At 45.5% G+C, this 17,674-nt stretch overlaps 1 long non-coding RNA gene across 2 annotated transcripts in view; it reads right to left on the bottom strand.

Annotated features, from left to right (window-relative positions):
• Positions 1 to 260: 260 nt before the first annotated feature.
• LOC135229854 (uncharacterized) overlaps positions 261 to 17,674 on the bottom strand; it is a 61,127-nt gene continuing 43,713 nt past the window's right edge. For both annotated transcript variants that reach the window (XR_010320521.1, XR_010320520.1), the window contains 3 exons: positions 11,220 to 11,394; positions 8,135 to 8,175; positions 261 to 7,159 (listed from right to left, as the gene is read on the bottom strand). This is a non-coding gene — a long non-coding RNA (uncharacterized LOC135229854). The remainder of the gene's footprint in view (positions 7,160 to 8,134; positions 8,176 to 11,219; positions 11,395 to 17,674) is intronic.

Genomic DNA, 17,674 nt, shown 5'->3' with positions numbered 1-17,674 from the left:
AAAAGCTTCTGCTGTCGCCACTGCAGCGGTACCCAGGTCGTCCCGGCTTAGGTCCAGGAGGTTCCGGTGCTCGGAGGGCCTGGTGGGCAGAACAGAACCGGCGGTGCGCGCGCCCTCTCGCGGCCTTGCACCGAATCGCTGAAGTTCAGTGTCAGGCGATTCTAAGCCTTGGTTTTGGAACTGAATAGTGAAGCAGAGCAAATGATGCAGTGCCTTGATGGGACCGGTGGAGACATCAAGAAGCAAAGCACAGCTCAAACTTCAAAATTCCACTGAGTGTTAGTACGATTTCGAGGGAGAAAATAGACGGAGAGTCGAGAGGCCCAGAGATGCAGAAGGGTTAGAGGATTAGGGTTAGGGGTTAGGGTTTGGGGGTTAGAGGTTTGGGAGTTAGGTTTAGGGGTATAGGTTTTAGGTGGTTGGGGGTTGGGGTTAGGGCTGGGGTTACTAGGCTCGGGCACAAGTGGTTTAGGGTTAGGGTTAGAGTGAGGCTGAGGTTGATTCCCCAGTCTTGTGTACCGTCTTTCCTTCGCCAGAGTTACCACCGATCTGTTGTTTGGTTGGAAACCCTGGTGGCGTAGCGGTTAAGAGCCATCGGTGCTAACCAAAGGTCTGCAGTTCGAATCCACCAGGCACTCCTTGGAAACTCTATGGGGCAGTTCTAATCTGTCCTGTAGGATCGCTATGAGCTGGAATTGACTCGACAGCAGTGGGTTTGGTTTTTTTGGTTATTGTTTAGTTGGCTTTTCTCTACCCACTCTTCGTCTCCCTGGTGAACATCAAGGATTGTTTCTGTGCGTAAATGTTTTCATGAGTTTTTATGATAGTGGTCTCTCACTGTATATGTCATTTTGTGATTGACTTAGTCAGTGTGATGCGCCCCAGATTCATCCATGGTGTGAGATGTTTCGGAGATTCATCATTGGTCTTTATTGTCGTGTAGTGTTCCACTGTGTGTATGTACCGTAGTTTGTTTATCCATTCCTCTGTGGACGAGCACTTAGGTTGTTCCCATCTTTTTGCTACTGTGAATAATGTTGCAGTGAACACGGGTGTGCATATGTCTATTCCTGTGACTGCTCGTGGAAACCCTGGTGGCTAGTGGTTATGTGCTACGGCTGCTAACAAAAACGGTTAGGGTTTGGGGTTAGGGATGTTAGGGTTAGGGTTGTTAGGGTTTGGGGTTAGAGTTTAGGGTTAGGATTTTTTGGTTGGGGTTAGGTGTTAGGGTTAGGTTTAGGGTTTGAAGTTAGAGTTTGGAGTTACAGGTTAGGTGTTAGGGGTTGCAGTTTGGGGTTTAGGGTTTTGGGGTTTAGTCGTTAGGGTTTGGGTTAGGTTTTAGGGGTTAGAGGTTAGGTTTAGGGTTGGGGTTGGTGTTGGGTTTGTTTGGGATATGTGGTTTGGGGTTAGAGGGTGGGTGTTAGAGGGTTGGGGTCTAGAGGGTTGGGGGTTAGAGATTGAGGGAGTTAGAGGGTCAGGGGTTAGAGGGTGAGGGGGTTAGAGGTGAGAAGATTATAGAGTGAGGGAGTGAGAAGGTGAGGGTGTGAGGGGGTGAAGGTTAGGGTTTAGGGTTAGAGGGTTTAGGCTTAGGGTTCAGAAGCTTGGGGTTAGGGGGTTAGGGTTTCAGGGTTCAGAGGTTGGGGTTGGTGTTGTGGTTAGGGTTAGAGAGTTAGGGTTAGAGGGTTAGGCTTAGAGGATTAGGGTTAGGGGTTAGGGCTAGGGCTTAAGGTTTAGGGGTTTGGGGTAAGGTTTTGGGGTTTAGGATTAGAGGGTTAGGCTTAGGGCTTAGAGTTTAGGGTTTTAGGATTTAGAGTTTAGGGCTTAGGGCTTAGAGCCTAGGGTTTAGGGCTTAAGGTTTAAGGCTTAGAGTGAGCTTTAAGGCTGGGGGCTGGGGTTAGGGTTTAGGGTATTAGGGTTAGAGGGTTTGACGGTTTAGTGTTTAAGTTTAGGGTTTAGGGGTTAGGGGTTGGGGTTAAGGGTGTTAGTGTTTAGGGTTTTGGCGTTTAGGGTGTTAGGGTTAAATGTGTTAGGGCTAAGGGTGTTAGGGTTTTGCGTGTTAGGGTTTTAAGTGTTATGGTTTAGGGTTTAGAGTTAAGTGATAGGGTTAGGCTTAGGCTCATTCTTAGGTTTAGGGCTAGGGATTTGAGGTTTAGGGTTTGGGGTTGGGTTTGGAGGTTAGGGTTAGGATTAGGGCTAGGGTTAGAGGGTTAGGGCTAGAGGTTAGAGTTAGAGGGTTCAGGTTTCGGATTAGGGTTTCATGTTAGCGTTAGAGGGTTAGGGTTCGAGGGTTAGAGTTAGGGTCATTAGGGTTAGGGTGGTTAGGGGTTAGGGTTAGGTATTAGGGTTTACGGTTAGGTTTAGGGTTTGGGGTTTGAGGTTTGGGTTTAGGGTTTGAGGCTTAGAGTATAGGGTTTAGTGTGTAGGGTTTTGATGTGTAGTGTTTTGGGGTGTAGGTGTTTAGGTTGTAGAGTTTAGGGTATAGGCGTTAGGGTTTGGGTTAGGGTTAGAGTTTAGGGCCTTGGGGGTTAGGACCTAAGGGCTTAGGGTCTTAGGGGCTTTGGGGCTCAGGGCTTAGGGGCTAGAGTTAGAGGGCTAAGGCCAGAGGGCCAGAGGGCCAGAGGGCCAGAGGGCCAGGGTTATGGTTTGATTCCTGGCTGGCAATTTTTTTCCTTCAATATTTTGTGTAAGTCATCCCTTTGCCTTCTTGCCTGCATGATTTCTGCTGAGTAGTCCAAGTTTTTTATTATTTACTCTCCTTTGTTGGTGACTTCCTTTATCCCTAGCCTCTCTTAAAATTCTCTTTATATTTGATTTTGGCAAGTTTGATTATTATGTGTCTCGGTCACTTTCTTTTGAGATCTACCTTATGTGGAATTCGATGAGCATCTTTCATGATATCATGGAAGTTTTCTGCCAACAAATCTTCAACAGTTCCCTCTGTATTTTCTGTTAGCCCTCCCTGTTCTGGTACTGAAATCACTCATAGTTATTTCTCTTGATAAAGTCCCACATGATTCTTTGGATTTCTTCATTTAAAATTCTTTTATCTGCTTTCTCATCAAATATATTAGTCCCAAGAGTTTGATCTTCAATCTCAGTAATTCTGCCTTCCAATTCCTCAATTGTGCTCTTCTTACTTTCTATTGAGTTTTCTAACTGTAATTTTATTGTTAATCTTCTCAATCTCTGATTGCAGTCTCTCTATGGTTTCTTACAGCTTATTAAATTTTTAATTATGTTCTTGAGTAACCTTTTTAATTTCTTCAGCTGCTTTATCTTTGTGTTCCTTGGCTTGATCTGCATTTTGCCTCATCGGAGAAATCCTTAGGCCCTTCGCTGGCTCGCCATACAGCTCCACGACGTCCACTACTGGCCCTGGCATTTCGCCGGTGCCCCACTGAACGTGTGCTCCGGAGCCATGTTTCTCCACCCATCACTATCCTTCTGCCACCAGGGGATATGTGAGTGTGGGAGTCACCATTTGTCACTGGCAGCAGCGTCACAAGTCACTAGACTTCCAGGTACCCGCAGACCTAGGCTGCCTTCTGCCTCAGGCACAGTCCCGAATCCTTTATACCAGACGCTGACACCGGGCCACTGGCGGACATTCATTTTGATCAACACAGAGGTCTGAGTGAGGGTCAGCAGGCCAGGTACGTGAAGTGAAGGCCAGGTGGGCAGGACTAAGGTTTCTTTGCCATCACCATGGAGAGAGTCCCCCCACCGGAAGAGTGGGCAGAGCTTATGATGGGCCTGGTGACAAGACTCAGCCAATGGCAGAGATCCAGTCCGCCAGGCAGATGACACAGGGTCCTCCATTGTGACCTAGGACACCTAGTGGCCACAGGATTTGAGCACACCCTGGGAAAGGCTATGCAGGCACAAGGGAGCCCCTGGAGTGGACTGCTTCACGGCATTGGCAGAGCAGGCCAGGGTCCAATTTTCCCACTTTCCTGAGGATATCAGTACGCAAGACATCCCCACTCAGCATCTCTTGCCTCTCTCTCTGTATGTGTTCATTCTCTGAAATCTCTTCCTTCTCTCCCTGAGTCACTTCACAGCTTGGAGTGCCTGATAGAGTGCCTAGAGACGAAAGAGCAAAGGGGGAAGGCCTCTGGCTCTACTGGTTGCCCATGGGCAGAGAAGATCTGCTAGTCTATCTGGAAGGTCTAGACAGTAGTGACTGATTGGGGAGCTACATCACGGGTGGACTCTGGCCAGGTGAAGCTTGCTGACATGTGGTAGCCTCTCCGGAGACTACTAATTCTGCTGATGACACTGTATGCAAATACCCGGTTGAGTGCCACGGGCAGAAAACATTGACACATACCTGCCAGAGGCCTGTCCTGGGTCTGAAGAGTCCACCCTGGTCTCCAGGGTCTCATCATGTCAGCACACACTTTGCCTGCACACATGGAATCTGCCTTTCTCCACGAATGCCTTCTCCTGCTAGGAAACACAGGATGGCACTCAGCCAAGGGAGAGAACACGCAAAGTCAACTGAAGCTCCCATTTTCAAGATTTTGCTTCTGCTGGGCCACAGCCCCCGGTGGCACACTGCATGCACGTCACTTCTCCAAACACAAGGCCGAAATCCGGGCATCCAGGGCCCCAGCAGTCCAGAGTCTGCGGGTGGCAGCATACTCTGCGGAAGGTGACACCTCTTTGCCACGTACAGGAGGGAGGCCTGGGCCCTTGACTGGCTCCGCTAGAGCTCCACGACCTCAGCTATTTTCCCTGACCTTTGGCCCGTGCCCTCATGAGTGTGTGATCTCTAGTTACACTTCTCCTCTGACCACTCTGAATCCGTCAACTGCGGATACCTGAGCGTGGACATCAACATCTATCGCTGGCTGCAGTGTCACAGGTCACTAGGTGTCTAGGCTCAGGCTGACCTTGGCTGTCTTCTGCCCACGCAAGGAGCCTAATACTTCCAAGGAAATGAGGATGCTTGGTCAGTGGCCGACATCCTTTCTTTCATGCACAGAGCGGTCTAGATGAGGGTAAAGAGGCCAGGTAGGCCAGGTGAAGGCCGAGTGCGGGGCCTAGGGCTTCTTTCCCAATCCTCATGGAGACAGCCACCAGAAGGCTGGGCGGAACTTCTGACGGGGACGAGTCACAAACACTGAGCCAATAGGAGAAGTCCAGCCTAACCAGCCCGTTCCGCAGAGCCCTCCATTGTACCCATGGACACACAACGGCCCCTCGTGTCTTTGGCCACAAAATCGAGGGCACCAGGGAATAATTTTACAGTAGCCAACCCCTGATGTGGACACGTTCGACACACTGGGACAGCAGGCAGGTACCTCTTTTACACTTACGCTAGGATATCAGTAGACAAGGCGCCCTTCCTCAGCATCTATGGCTCCTCTCTGGATGTGTTCATTCAGAGAAATCTCTTCCTTCTACCCCTGAGACACATCACAAGTATGAGGGGCCTGACAGAGAGCCTGGAGATGAAACGGGGGAGGCTTCTGGCTGGACCGCTTCCCGGTGGGTAGACAATAGCAGGTAGTCTCTCTGGAAGGTCTTAGCTTCTGTTGATTGACATGGGCAATACAGTAGGGGCGGACCCTGGCCAGGTGGAGCTTGTGGGCAGATGCAACCTCTCAGGCTACGAATAATTCCACTGCTGCTTTGTTTGGTGAAAACCTCCCCCGCCAACTCGGATGAGCAGAGAACATTGACCCACACCTGCCAGGGGCCTTTCCTGGGACTAAAGATCCCAACGTGGTCTCAACGTCGTCACCCTTTCGGCACACACCTTTCCTACACACATACTCCTGCCTTTCTCCGTCAGTGCCTTATCCTACTAGGAAACAAAGCATGCCACTGAAAAAGGCCAATGCTAGGGAAATTGAAGAGATGATGCCATTTTCCAAATTTTTGCTGTCTACATGTCCCCGCCTCCGGTGCAACGCAGCGTATGTGGACGGGCTCCAATGGCAAGGCCGAAATCCTGGCAGTCTGGCACTGCAGTCCAGTGGTTTATGGACGTGGGGACACGGATGACCTGTTTGCCACATATAGGAGAAATCCTTGGGCCCTTCACTGGCTTGCAATTAAGCTCCACGACGTCCACTCCTTGCCCTGGCCTTTGGCTGGTGCCGCATTTAAAGTGTGCTCCGGAGCCATGTTTCTCCGCCCATCACTATCCTTCTGCCACCAGGGGATATGTGAGTGTGGGAGTCACCATCTGTCACTGGCAGCAGCGGCAGAAGTCACAAGACTTCCAGGTACCCACAGACCTAGGCTGCCTTCTGCCCCAGGCAAGGTCCCCAATCCTTTATCCCAGATGCTGACACCTGGCCACTGGCGGACACTCATTTTGATCAACACAGAGGTCTGAGTGAGGGTCAGCAGGCCAGGTAGGTGAAGTCAAGGCCAGGTGGGCGGAACTCAGGCTTCTTTGCCATCACCATGGAGACAGTCCCCCCACAGGAAGAGTGGGCAGAGCTTATGATGGGCCTGGTGACAAGACTCAGCCAATGGCAGAGATCCAGCCCAACAGGCAGATGACACAGAGCCCTCCATTGTGACCCAGGACACCTAGTGGCCACAGGATTTGAGCACACCCTGGGAAAGGCTATGCAGGCACAAGGGAGCCCCTGGTGCGGACTGCTTCAGGGCATTGTCATAGCAGGCCAGGGTCCAATTTTCCCACTTTCCTGAGGATATCAGTAGGCAAGACATCCCCACTCACCGTCTCTTGCCTGTCTCTCTGTATGTGTTCATTCTCTGAAATCTCTTCCTTCTCCTCCCAGGCACTTCACAGCTTGAAATGCCTGATAGAATGCCTAGAGACGAAAGAGCAAAGAGAGAAGGCCTCTGGCTCTACTGGTTGCCCATGGGCAGAGAAGATCTGCTAGTCTATCTGGAAGGTCTAGAGAGTAGTGATTGATTGGGGAGCTACATCCTGGGCGGACCTGGCCAGGTGAAGCTTGCTGACATGTGGCAGCCTCTCTGGAGACTACTAATTCCACTGATAACATTGTATGCAAATATCCGGGTGAGTGCCATGGGCAGAAAACATTGACATATACCTGCCAGAGGCCTATCCTGGGTCTGAGGAGTCCACCCCAGTCTCCAGCGACTCATCTCAGCACACACTTTGCCTGCACGCACGGAAACCGCCTCTCTCCACGAATGCCTTCACCTGCTAGGAAACACACGATGTCACTCAGCCAAAGGAGAGCACAGGCAAAGTCAACTGAAACCCCCATTGTCAAGATTTTGCTTCTGCTGGGCCACAGCCCCCGGTGGCACACTGCATGCACGTCACTTCTCCAAAGACAAGGCCGAAATCCGGACAACCAGGGCCCCAGAAGTCCAGAGTCTGCAGAAGGCGGCACATGGATCGCCTCTTTGCCACATACAGGAGGGAGACCTGTGCCCTAGACTGGCTCCGCTAGAGCTCCACGACCTCAGCTATTTTCCCTGACCTTGGGCCCGTGCCCTCATGAGTGTGTGATCTCTAGTTACACTTCTCCTCCGACCACTCTGAATCCGCCACCTGCGGATACCTGAGCATGGAAATTAACACCTGTCACTCGCTGCAGTGTCACAGGTCACTAGGTGTCTAGGCTCAGACTGACCTTGGCTGTCTTCTGCCCAGGCAACTAGCCTAAGCCTTCAAAGGAAATGAGGACACGTGGTCACTGGCCGACATCCTTTAACCAACACTGAGTCCCTGGTCAGCATCCTGGAGTCCTGGCAAGAAGAGCCAGGCACCTCCAGGAGCATCTGGAGCAGGAGACAGGGGCTGAAGAATCTACCACACCTACTGGTGCTGCTACACATGTGGGAGGCCTGGCTGCAGAGATTGCAGGCATGGCCTCAGGGTCAAAGGAGAAAGCACCTGAAGACGTGCTAGGACTCTTAGACTGAGAGAAGCAGGATGTCTGGACTGCAAAATATGCACCCTTCAGGGAAGAAGTTCATTCAAGCTTCTTAAACTCACCTCACCTGGAAAATCCATCCTCTTTTAGCCTTGTGCCCCTTCCACGCCCCCTCTAGTACAAAGAGAGATGCAGCCCTACGGCACCAGGGTGGAAGAAGCCCCAGGATAGCTGTCCGAAGACATGAGGCCCACTCAAAACTTCCCCCGCCAAGGAGAGAAGAGGACAAGACTTACCTGCAGATGAGGTCTCAGGGCCCTGAGAATGAGCATAATGTCTGTAAGGAAAGAGAAATAGGATTTCAGTGGGACATGGAAGTCTGAGAAAGAGCCTCTGCAAAGATAGCTCTAAGGGAGGTGTGATTGTGAAGGTGGGCTGGTCACTGAGTTCTTTGTAGTACAAGGTAGCAGACAGAAGCCAGACTCTGGGGGGAACCTGCCTGCCGGTGAGCAGTGGGCATAAAACCCTAAACCAATGAGAATCGAATCCCTTCCCAGCAGCTTCTGCACAGATCAGTGATGTTTGCTTGGTCTTTCTCTTTTCTGTGGTCTAACCTGATCTGTTCTGAGATCAGAGAGTTGGAATAGAAAAGCCTGACTGAGATGAAACGAGCAAAGAGAAGACAAGGCCTCCTAAATCTGGTGAAGACAGAACACAGATAACCAAAGGTGAGGATGGGAAGAAACAGATTGAGTTCCAAGTCCCATCCACAGTATCCCAGGGCCTGGAATCCCTGGAAGTGCCAGAGGTGTGTGCTCCCTGGGAGATGCGACCCCAAGTGTCAGAGGAAGCCCTACGGAGCAAGGAAGGGAGGGCAGGGCCTCTAGGATGGGCACTTCCATACAGGCTGCCCATGTGAATTTCTCAGAGTGACCGTGACAGATCCTGAGAGGGACAGTTTGAGGCAAAGGAAAGTAAGTTTTCTGAAGAGGGGTGAATTCCGCCTTCTCCTGACAATGAAACAGAAATCCCGTCCTGCTCAGAGGTACTGAGTAGGAGGGATTGTGAATTCCCATCCTGCACAGAGGTTGGCTGGGAAGTTCGACTGTCTAAAGACAATGTGGCCAAAGTCTTCTTTATCTTTCAAAGATATATCTTTAACTTCCTGCAAATTCAATCCTGGATAAAAGCCTAGAATATACAAGTGTGGGTTTTTCAGGAGAGCAACAAGGGGAGAAGGTGATAGTGACATATCAGAGAAGGAGAACAATAGTCTAAGGGTCCCTGTGTTACTTAATGAATCACAGACAGTGTCAAGCATTCTTCCTTACCTGTAGACATGCAAATGCAGTAGATGTTTTAGCAATAACTGAATTAATCCTCACAGAATTCTTTTTGGCCATTTCCAGGTACAGAGACCAGAAGAATTCATTAGTTACAAGAGCAAGCAATAATTCGCTGGTCTGAATTTTGTTCAATTTCTGTGTTTGCCCTTCACAAATGGATAAAAGTCTCTGAATCTGGCATTGAAGACAGTGTTTTCTCTATTGTTATGGATTGAATAGTGTCCCCCAAAATGTGTGTCAACCTGGCCAGGCCATGATTCCCAGTATTGTGTGGTTGTCCTGCATTTTGTGATCTGATGTGATTACTTATGTGTTGTAAATTCTAACCTCTGTGATGTTAATGAGGCGGGATTAGAGACAGTTAGGTTAATGAGGGAGGACACAATCTACAGGATAAGGGTGAGTCTTGAGTCAGTCTCTTTTGAGATACAAAGAGAAAAGTGAGCAGAAATGAGAGGGACCTCATACCACCAAGGAAGAAGTGCCTGGAGTGGAGCAGGTCCTTTTGACCCAGCGTCCACGCACTGAGAATTTCCTAGGCCAGGGGAAGATGGATGACAAGGACTTTCCCCCAGAGCCACAAAGAGAGAAAGCTTTCTCCTAGAGCTGGTGTCCTGACTTCAAACTTCTTGCTTCTTAAACTGTGAGAGAATAAGTTTCTGTTTGTTAAAGGCATCCACTTGTGGAATCTCTGCTATAGCCACACTAGATAACTAAAAAACACATATATAAAATAGTCAAAAAAAAAAAAATGTTTCAAATACACACACATACACGTATGATGTTATTAAACTTTAAAAGATGTTACATTCTTATAACACATTTAACAACAGAGATTTGTATACAGAAGTTATAATAAGAGCCATCCCCACATAATTATATTGTACCTGCTCCCCCAAAGTGTCCAGTGTCCAAAGATACATATGTACCCTTTTACACACTTCTTTTTGCTTGGACACATGTAAGTACATTCATTTGTTTGTTTTTATGGAAATTAGGTCACATTCTACCCATGTTTTCCTCTGAATCACTCTTCACTTGACAATTTTTCATGGTTCCTCTAAATCAGCAGACATGGAAGAAGCACTCTTTTTGGTTCTTCTTATTTTTAACTCCCACCACTCTTCTGTCAGTTTGTTGTACTGTGGTGGCTTGCATGTTGCTGTGATGTTAGAAGCTATGCCACCGGTATTTCAAATACCACCAGGTTCACCCATGGTAGACTGGTTTGAGTGGAGCTCTGGATTTAGACGGACTAGGAAAAAGGACCTAGTGATCTATTTCTAAAAAAAACTGGCCAGTGAAATCTTACGAATAGTACTGGAACACTGTCTGACTGAATGACAGAGGATAACCCCTTAGGTTGGAAGGCACTCAAAATACAAGTGGGGAAGAGCTACCTCCTCAAAGTAGATCCCAGTTTAATGACGTTTCCTGATGGGCACAACTCATAATGAGAAGAAACTGATGCAAATATCCTTTAATAATCAGAATGTGGAATGAAGGAAGTATGAATCTAGGGAAATTGGAAGTCATCAAAAATGAAATGGAATGCATAAAGGTCAGTAATCCAAGGCATTAGTGAGCTGAAATAGCTTGGTTTTGGACATTTTAAAGTAGACAATGATATGTTCTACTATGCCAGGATTGAGATACTGAAGAGAACGGCATCATATTCATCGATAAAAAGAACATTTCAAGATCTTTTCTGAAGTAGAACACTACGAACAATAGGATAATATCCACAGGCCTACTAGGAAGACCAGTTAATAAGACTATTATTCAAATTTACACACAAATCATGAATGTGAAAGATGAAGAAGTTGAAGGTTTTTACCAAGTTCCGCAGTTTGAAACTGATCAAACGTGATGCATTAATCAATCAAGATGTACTGATAATTACGTAATTAGGATGCGAAGTTGAAAACAAAGCAGACAAATCAGCAGTTGGAAAATAAGGTATTGATGATAGAAATGACAATGAAGCTTACATGATAGAATTTGGCAAGACCAATGACTTATTCATTGCACATACCTTTCGTCAGGAACATAAATGGTGACTATACTCATGAACTATTCCAGGCAGAATAGATAGGAATCAAATTTGTGGAAGGTGATGATGGAGAAGGTCAATATCATGAGTCAGAATCAGGCCAGGGGCTGACCGCAGAACAGATGATCAGTTGCTCATATTCACGTTCAAGTAGAAGCTGAAGAAAATTAAAACAAGTCCATGAGTCAAAGTATGCCCTTGAGTATATCAAACCTGAATTTAGAGACCATCTCAAGAATAGATTTGATGCACTGCACACTAATGATCGAAGACCAGATTAGTTGTGGGATGATAGCAAGGACATCATATATGAAAAAAACAAAAAGTCATTAGAAAGACAGGAAAGAAAGAAAAGACCAAAGAGGATGTCACAAGAGACTCTGAATCTTGCTCTTGAATGTACAGTAGCTAAAGAGAATGGAAGGAAAAATAAAGTAAAAGAGCTCAACAGAATACCTGAAAGCGAAGCTGGAGAAGACAAAGTATGATAATAATAATGTGAACAGATCTGGAGTTAGAAAACCAAAAGGGAAGAAAACACCTGGCATTTCTCAAGCTGAAAGAACTGAAGGAAATATTCAAGCCTCTAGGTGCAATACTGAAGGAAGGATTCTATGGGGAAAATATCGAACAACACAGGAAACATCAAAAGAAGACGGAAGGAATACACAGACTCAATACACCAAAAAGAATTGGTCGACATTCAACCATTTCAGGAGGTAGCATTGGATCAAGAGCTGATGGTACTGAAGGAAGAACTCCAAGCTGCACTGAAGGCATTGGCAAAAAACACGGCTCCAGGAACTGATGGAGTACCAAATGAGATGTTTCAACATAGGGACGCAGTGCTGGAGGCGCTCACTTGACTATTCCAATATATTTGGAAGACAGCTACCTGACCAAATGACTGAAAGAGATCTACATGTGTACCCATTTCAAAGAGAGGTGGTCCAACGCAATGCGGAAATTATCGAGCAATGTCATTAACATCCCACGCAAGAAAAATTTTGCTGAATATAATTTAAAAACAGTTGCAGCAGTACACAGATAGGCAACTACCAAAAATTCAAGCTGGATTCAGAGGAAGACATGGAATGTGGGATATCATTTCTGATGTCTGATGGATCTTGGCTGAAAGTAGAGAATATCAGTAAGATGTTTACCTATTTTTGTTTCCTACACAAGCACACTCAACTGTGTGGCTCATGACAAATTATGGATAGCTTAGCAAAGAATGGGAATTCCAGAACACTTAACTGTAGTCATGCGGAATATCTACGTAGACCAAGAGGCAGTCATTTGAGTAGGGCAAGGTGATACTCTGTGGTTTAAAATCAGAAAGTTATGTGTCATGGTGGTATCCTTTCACCATACTTACTCAATCTGTATGCTGAGCAAACATTCTGAGAAGCTGGTCTCGAAGAACAAGAACATGGCATTAGTTTTGGAGAAAGATTCACTAACAACCTATGATATGCAGCTGATACGACCTTGCTTGCTGAAAGTAAAGAGGACTTGAAGCAGTTGCTGATGAAGAGCAACCACTACAGCCTTCACTATGGATTACACCTCAACATAAAGAAAACAAAAATTCTCACAACTGGACCAGTAAGCAACACCATGATAAACAGAGAAAATACTGAAGTCATCAAGCATTTCATTTAACTTGAATCCATAATCAATGCCCACAGAAGCAGCAGTCAAGAATTCAAACAATGTATTGCATTGGGCAAATCTGTTGCAAAAGACCTCCTTAAAGTGTTGAGAAAGAAAGATGTCACTTTGAGGACTAAGGTGTGCCTGAGCAAAGCCATGATATTTTCTATCACCTCACATGCTTGAGCAAGTTAGACAATGAATACGGAAAACCGAAGAACTGATTCATTTAAAATATGGTGTTGGCAAAGAATACTGAATATACCATGGACTGCCAGAAGAATAAACAAAACCATCTTGGAAGAAGTACACCAAGAATGCACCTTAGAAGCAAGGATGGCGAGACTTCGTCTCACGTGCCTTGGACATATTTTCAGGAGGGACCTGTCCCAGGAGAGGCTCATCATGCTTGGAAAAGCTGAGGGTCAGAAAAAAAGAGGAAGGCGCTCAACAACATGAACTGACACAATGGCTGCAAGAATGGGCTCAAACATAGCAATGATTGTGAGGATGGTTCAGGATCAGGTGGTGTTTCATTCTGTTTTACACAGGATCGATGGCATCTAACAGCCACAACTAACATATGTATGCGTGTATGTGTGTGTGTATATATATATATACCCATTGCCATCGAGTCGTTTCCAACTCATAGTGACCCTACAGGACAAAGTAGAACTGCCCCACAGAGTTCCCAAGGAGCGCCTGGTGGATTCGAACTGCTAACCTTTTGGTTAGCAGCTATAGCTATTAACCATTATGCGACTAGGGTTTCCATATATATATATATATATATTCTCTTCACTAGTTTTGCATCTCTAGAGATCCCAGGCTAAGACATTTGGTACCTACTGTGGTTCTAGAGGAACCAAATCTTAAGGATGAGTTTTCTGAATTGATTCTCAAGTCTGGCTAGTCTTAAAGGCACTGATGACTGTCTCCAGTAGTAAACAGGCTATTGCTAATCCATGGTGGGAGGTGACAATAGAAATACGCAAAATACTACTACCACTGGATCAAATATTTGTGAGAGACAAGGCTCTGCCTGATTACATATTTGATACTTTTCTATAATTTTGTCAGAATAAGAATAATAAGGAAGCTGCTTGGTTAGTCCTGCTTTTGCTAGCCACACTGGTGAATGAAAGAAATGGGCTCAAAGCTGAAGCACCACATACAAGATCTGAAAGCTGCCACTTGTGCCCAGAAAGAAAACCATATTTCTTATAGTAACAAGGCTAATGCTGCCAAAAATAAACTCAGATTCTTATCATAAGAGTGACTGAATTAAAGCGCTAGTTGAATATCCAGCCTCAAATGGTGTCTGAAGTTAGAGTGAGGGCACTGATTGGGAAGAAATGGGATCCTGAAACTCAGGATGAGGACATATGGGCAGACAGTCAGGAAGCGGGGGACAATGAACCTCCAATTTCTATTGAATCGCTCTTCCTAACAGAACCAGACCTCTTACTCCCATCTGAAGAGATTCTCTAACTCTGCCGCTAAGGCACCCTTCCCAGTAAAACAATTATCCCTTCCACCTCCATCTGATGAGATTACCCCAGCTGTGCCTGAAGTGTCTTGTTTGAGTTATCTCCTGGGGTGGTATCTGGGGCATTGCCTGGGGCATCACCTTAGGCAGATGTCTTATAAGACACGGCTGAACATCCCACTGCCACTGCCCATTTTTGCTTCTAGACCTATACCTAGACTTCAGTCCCAACAAGCCCCAAAAGGTGAACTATGAAGTGTGACCCAGGAGAAGGTATGCTAAACTCCAAAAGAACTACTTGATTTTTCTAATATATATATACAGAAACCTGGTGAATATGTGTGGGAATGGCTATTATGGGTGTGGGATAACGGTGCAAGCAACATAAAGGTGGATTAGTCTAAGTTTATTGATATAGACCCAGGAAGCATAGATTCTTCATTCAGTGTTTCAGCTTCAGAGGTTAGAAAAGGATCTCATAGTTTATTTGGTTGGTTTACTGAAGCATGGATTAAGTGGTGGCCTACAATAAATCAAGTGGAAATGGCAGATCTGCCATTGTATACTGTAGGAGAAGGTAACCAAAGGCTGAGGGAAACTGGCAGGTTAGAATGGATTTATTAGGCTGGACCCACAGACCCACACACGGAGTGCCCAGAGGGCTCTCTTTTTACCATAGCAGTGAGGTACAAATTTGTGCAGCAAGCCCCAGCATTATTGAAGACTTCTGTGGTTGCTATTTTATGTAAGTAAGAGTCCACAGTGAGAACTGCCCTAACTGAATTAAGACACCTAACTACAATGCAGTTGACTGGACCCCATGGTGGTAACAGCCAAGTGGTGGCACTCAATGAACAAAGACAAGGTGGGTGTGGTTACCATAACAGACAGTAGAGTCAAAGCAGTAATCAGAATAGTCTGCTCACATGGATTTATGGCAATGGCTACTTAGTCATAGTGTCCCTGGGAGTGAAAGAGCTGGGAAATGTACATCTCCTGGTACCTAGTGTCTTAGCTATCTAGTGCTCCTGTAACAGAAATACCACAAACGGATGACTTTAACAAAGAAAATTATTCCCTCACAGTCCAGGAGGCTTTATAAGTCCAAATTCAGGGTGCCAATTCCAGGGGAAGACTTTTTCTCTCTGTCACTCCTAGGGGAAGGTCTTTGTCACCAGTCTTCCCCTGGACAAGAAGGTTCTCAGCACAGGGATCCTAGGTCCAAAGGATGCACTGCTCCTGACACTTCTTTCTTGGTGGTACTGAGGTCCCCCGTCTCTCTGCTCTTTTCTCTTTTATATCTCAAAAGAGACTGACTTAAAACACAACTTAATCTTGTAGATTGAGCCCGGCCTCCTTAACATAACTGCTTCAAATTTTCGCTCATTAACATCATAGAGGTAGGATTTACAATACATTGGAAAATCACATCAGCTGACAAAATGGTGGATAATCGCACAATACTGGGAAGCATGGCCTAGTCAAGCTGATATATACATTTTGGGAAGACAGAGTTTAATCCATAACACCTAGTATGCAGCTATCGACCTGTTAATGCCTTTTTCTCCATACCCATTTGGAAGTATCACCAGAAACAGTGTGCCTTCTCTCTGACCTAAGTATATAAGGACGAAATAATATAGAGGAATCTCTGTTACATTTTCTCCATCTTACCGTTATTTGGCCTCATAGGCAGACCCAGTCACTTAATTGCACGGCAGAATGAAGAGATTAAAGCCCAACATTCTTGCCAGTGGACCAGGAAGGTAGCTGCTCAGACATCAGAGAGCCTCAGAGAGACAGAGACCAGGTGGCTCAAGAGAGGGATACCATAAAGTTGTTTTTCATACCCCCCTCCACTCCCATAGTTGCATATGCTTTCCTCTGACCCCAAGAAGTAGATCAATCCTTTGAGAACTGCATTATGGGTTAGAACACCAACAAGGTCCCAGACTGAGTGACACTCCCATAGATTACATCCAAATATCATTGCAAAGTCTTCAAAATCTGAACTGACATCTGAGCCACAGCATCCAGAAGTTGGGAAAGAACATGCAGCCTGAACATAACTGGGTCAAGTGATTGCTAAAACAAACAACATCGACATTTTCTGTAAGATTGAAGTAAGACATAGTCTTAGAATCATAGACAAAAACTTTAAAAAGCTACTTTAACCATGCTCAAAGAAGTAACAGTCACACCTTAGAAAAATAGAAAAATACATAGAAACCATTCACAAATGAAAATTTTAGACAGGAAAAATAGAGATAAAAAATTCACTTGACCAGCGGAATGCTGTTGACAGACAAAAGGATCAATGAGATGAAAATAGTTCAATTGAAAATATCCAATCTGAAAACAGAGGACAAATATTGAAAAAAAAATGAACAGAGCCTCAAAAAAATCCAAAAATACCTAACATTTATTTATTGGAATTCCTTAAGGTGTAGAGAAAATATATAGTGTAGAAAAAAATATCTGAAGAAATACTGGCTCAACACTTTCCCAATTTGTTGAAAGACATAAACTTACAGATTCAAGAAGCTATGCAAACTCCAACAAGTTAAACTCACATAATTTTACACCCAAATGCCTCACTGTCAATTGTGGAATAACAAGGACCAAGAAAATATCTTCAAAGAAGCTAGAGAGAAAACAACTCATTTCACACAGGAGAAACCATTGGAATGACTCTGTATTCATCATCAGAAGCCATGGAGGCCAAAAGGCTGTGAAAACAACATTTTTTCAACACTGAAAGAAAAGAAACATTAACCCAGTGTTCTATAGGCTGTTATTTCCTTCATGAGTAAAGGAAAAATATTGACATTCTCAGGTGAAGGACGCTTAAGAGAATTCATCGCCACCAGACTTGTTCTAAATGAAACACTAAGGAAGTTCTTCAGGTGGTAGACTTGGAATTTCAGGAATTATGGAAAGCAACAAAGTCGAAAGTACCTTCTGAAGTTTGCCGTTCAGCCAAAGATTAGACAGGTCTACAAAACAAACAATAACACACGTGAAGAAAGTGTTTCTTAGTTCAATCGTGTGTATGAGACCAAAGGTGCAAAACCTGCCCAAAAGCACAGAAAAGAGGGCAGGATGGAACAGGAATCATGGCGGATGGGAACGGGGAACTGGAGCATAGAAGAGAATATTGACACATCATGAATATTGCCACCAATGTCACAAACCAATTGTGTATAAATGGCTGAACAAGAAAGTAATTTGCTTTGTAAAGTTTCAAATAAAGCACAATAAAAATTTTTTAAAAAGTGGTAGGTATCTGGGT

Source organism: Loxodonta africana, unplaced genomic scaffold, assembly GCF_030014295.1.
Source record: "Loxodonta africana isolate mLoxAfr1 unplaced genomic scaffold, mLoxAfr1.hap2 scaffold_583, whole genome shotgun sequence".
Taxonomy (NCBI): domain Eukaryota; kingdom Metazoa; phylum Chordata; class Mammalia; order Proboscidea; family Elephantidae; genus Loxodonta; species Loxodonta africana.
The sequence above is the reverse complement of the archived record's forward strand: the minus strand, read 5'-3'. Positions and strand labels throughout refer to the sequence as shown.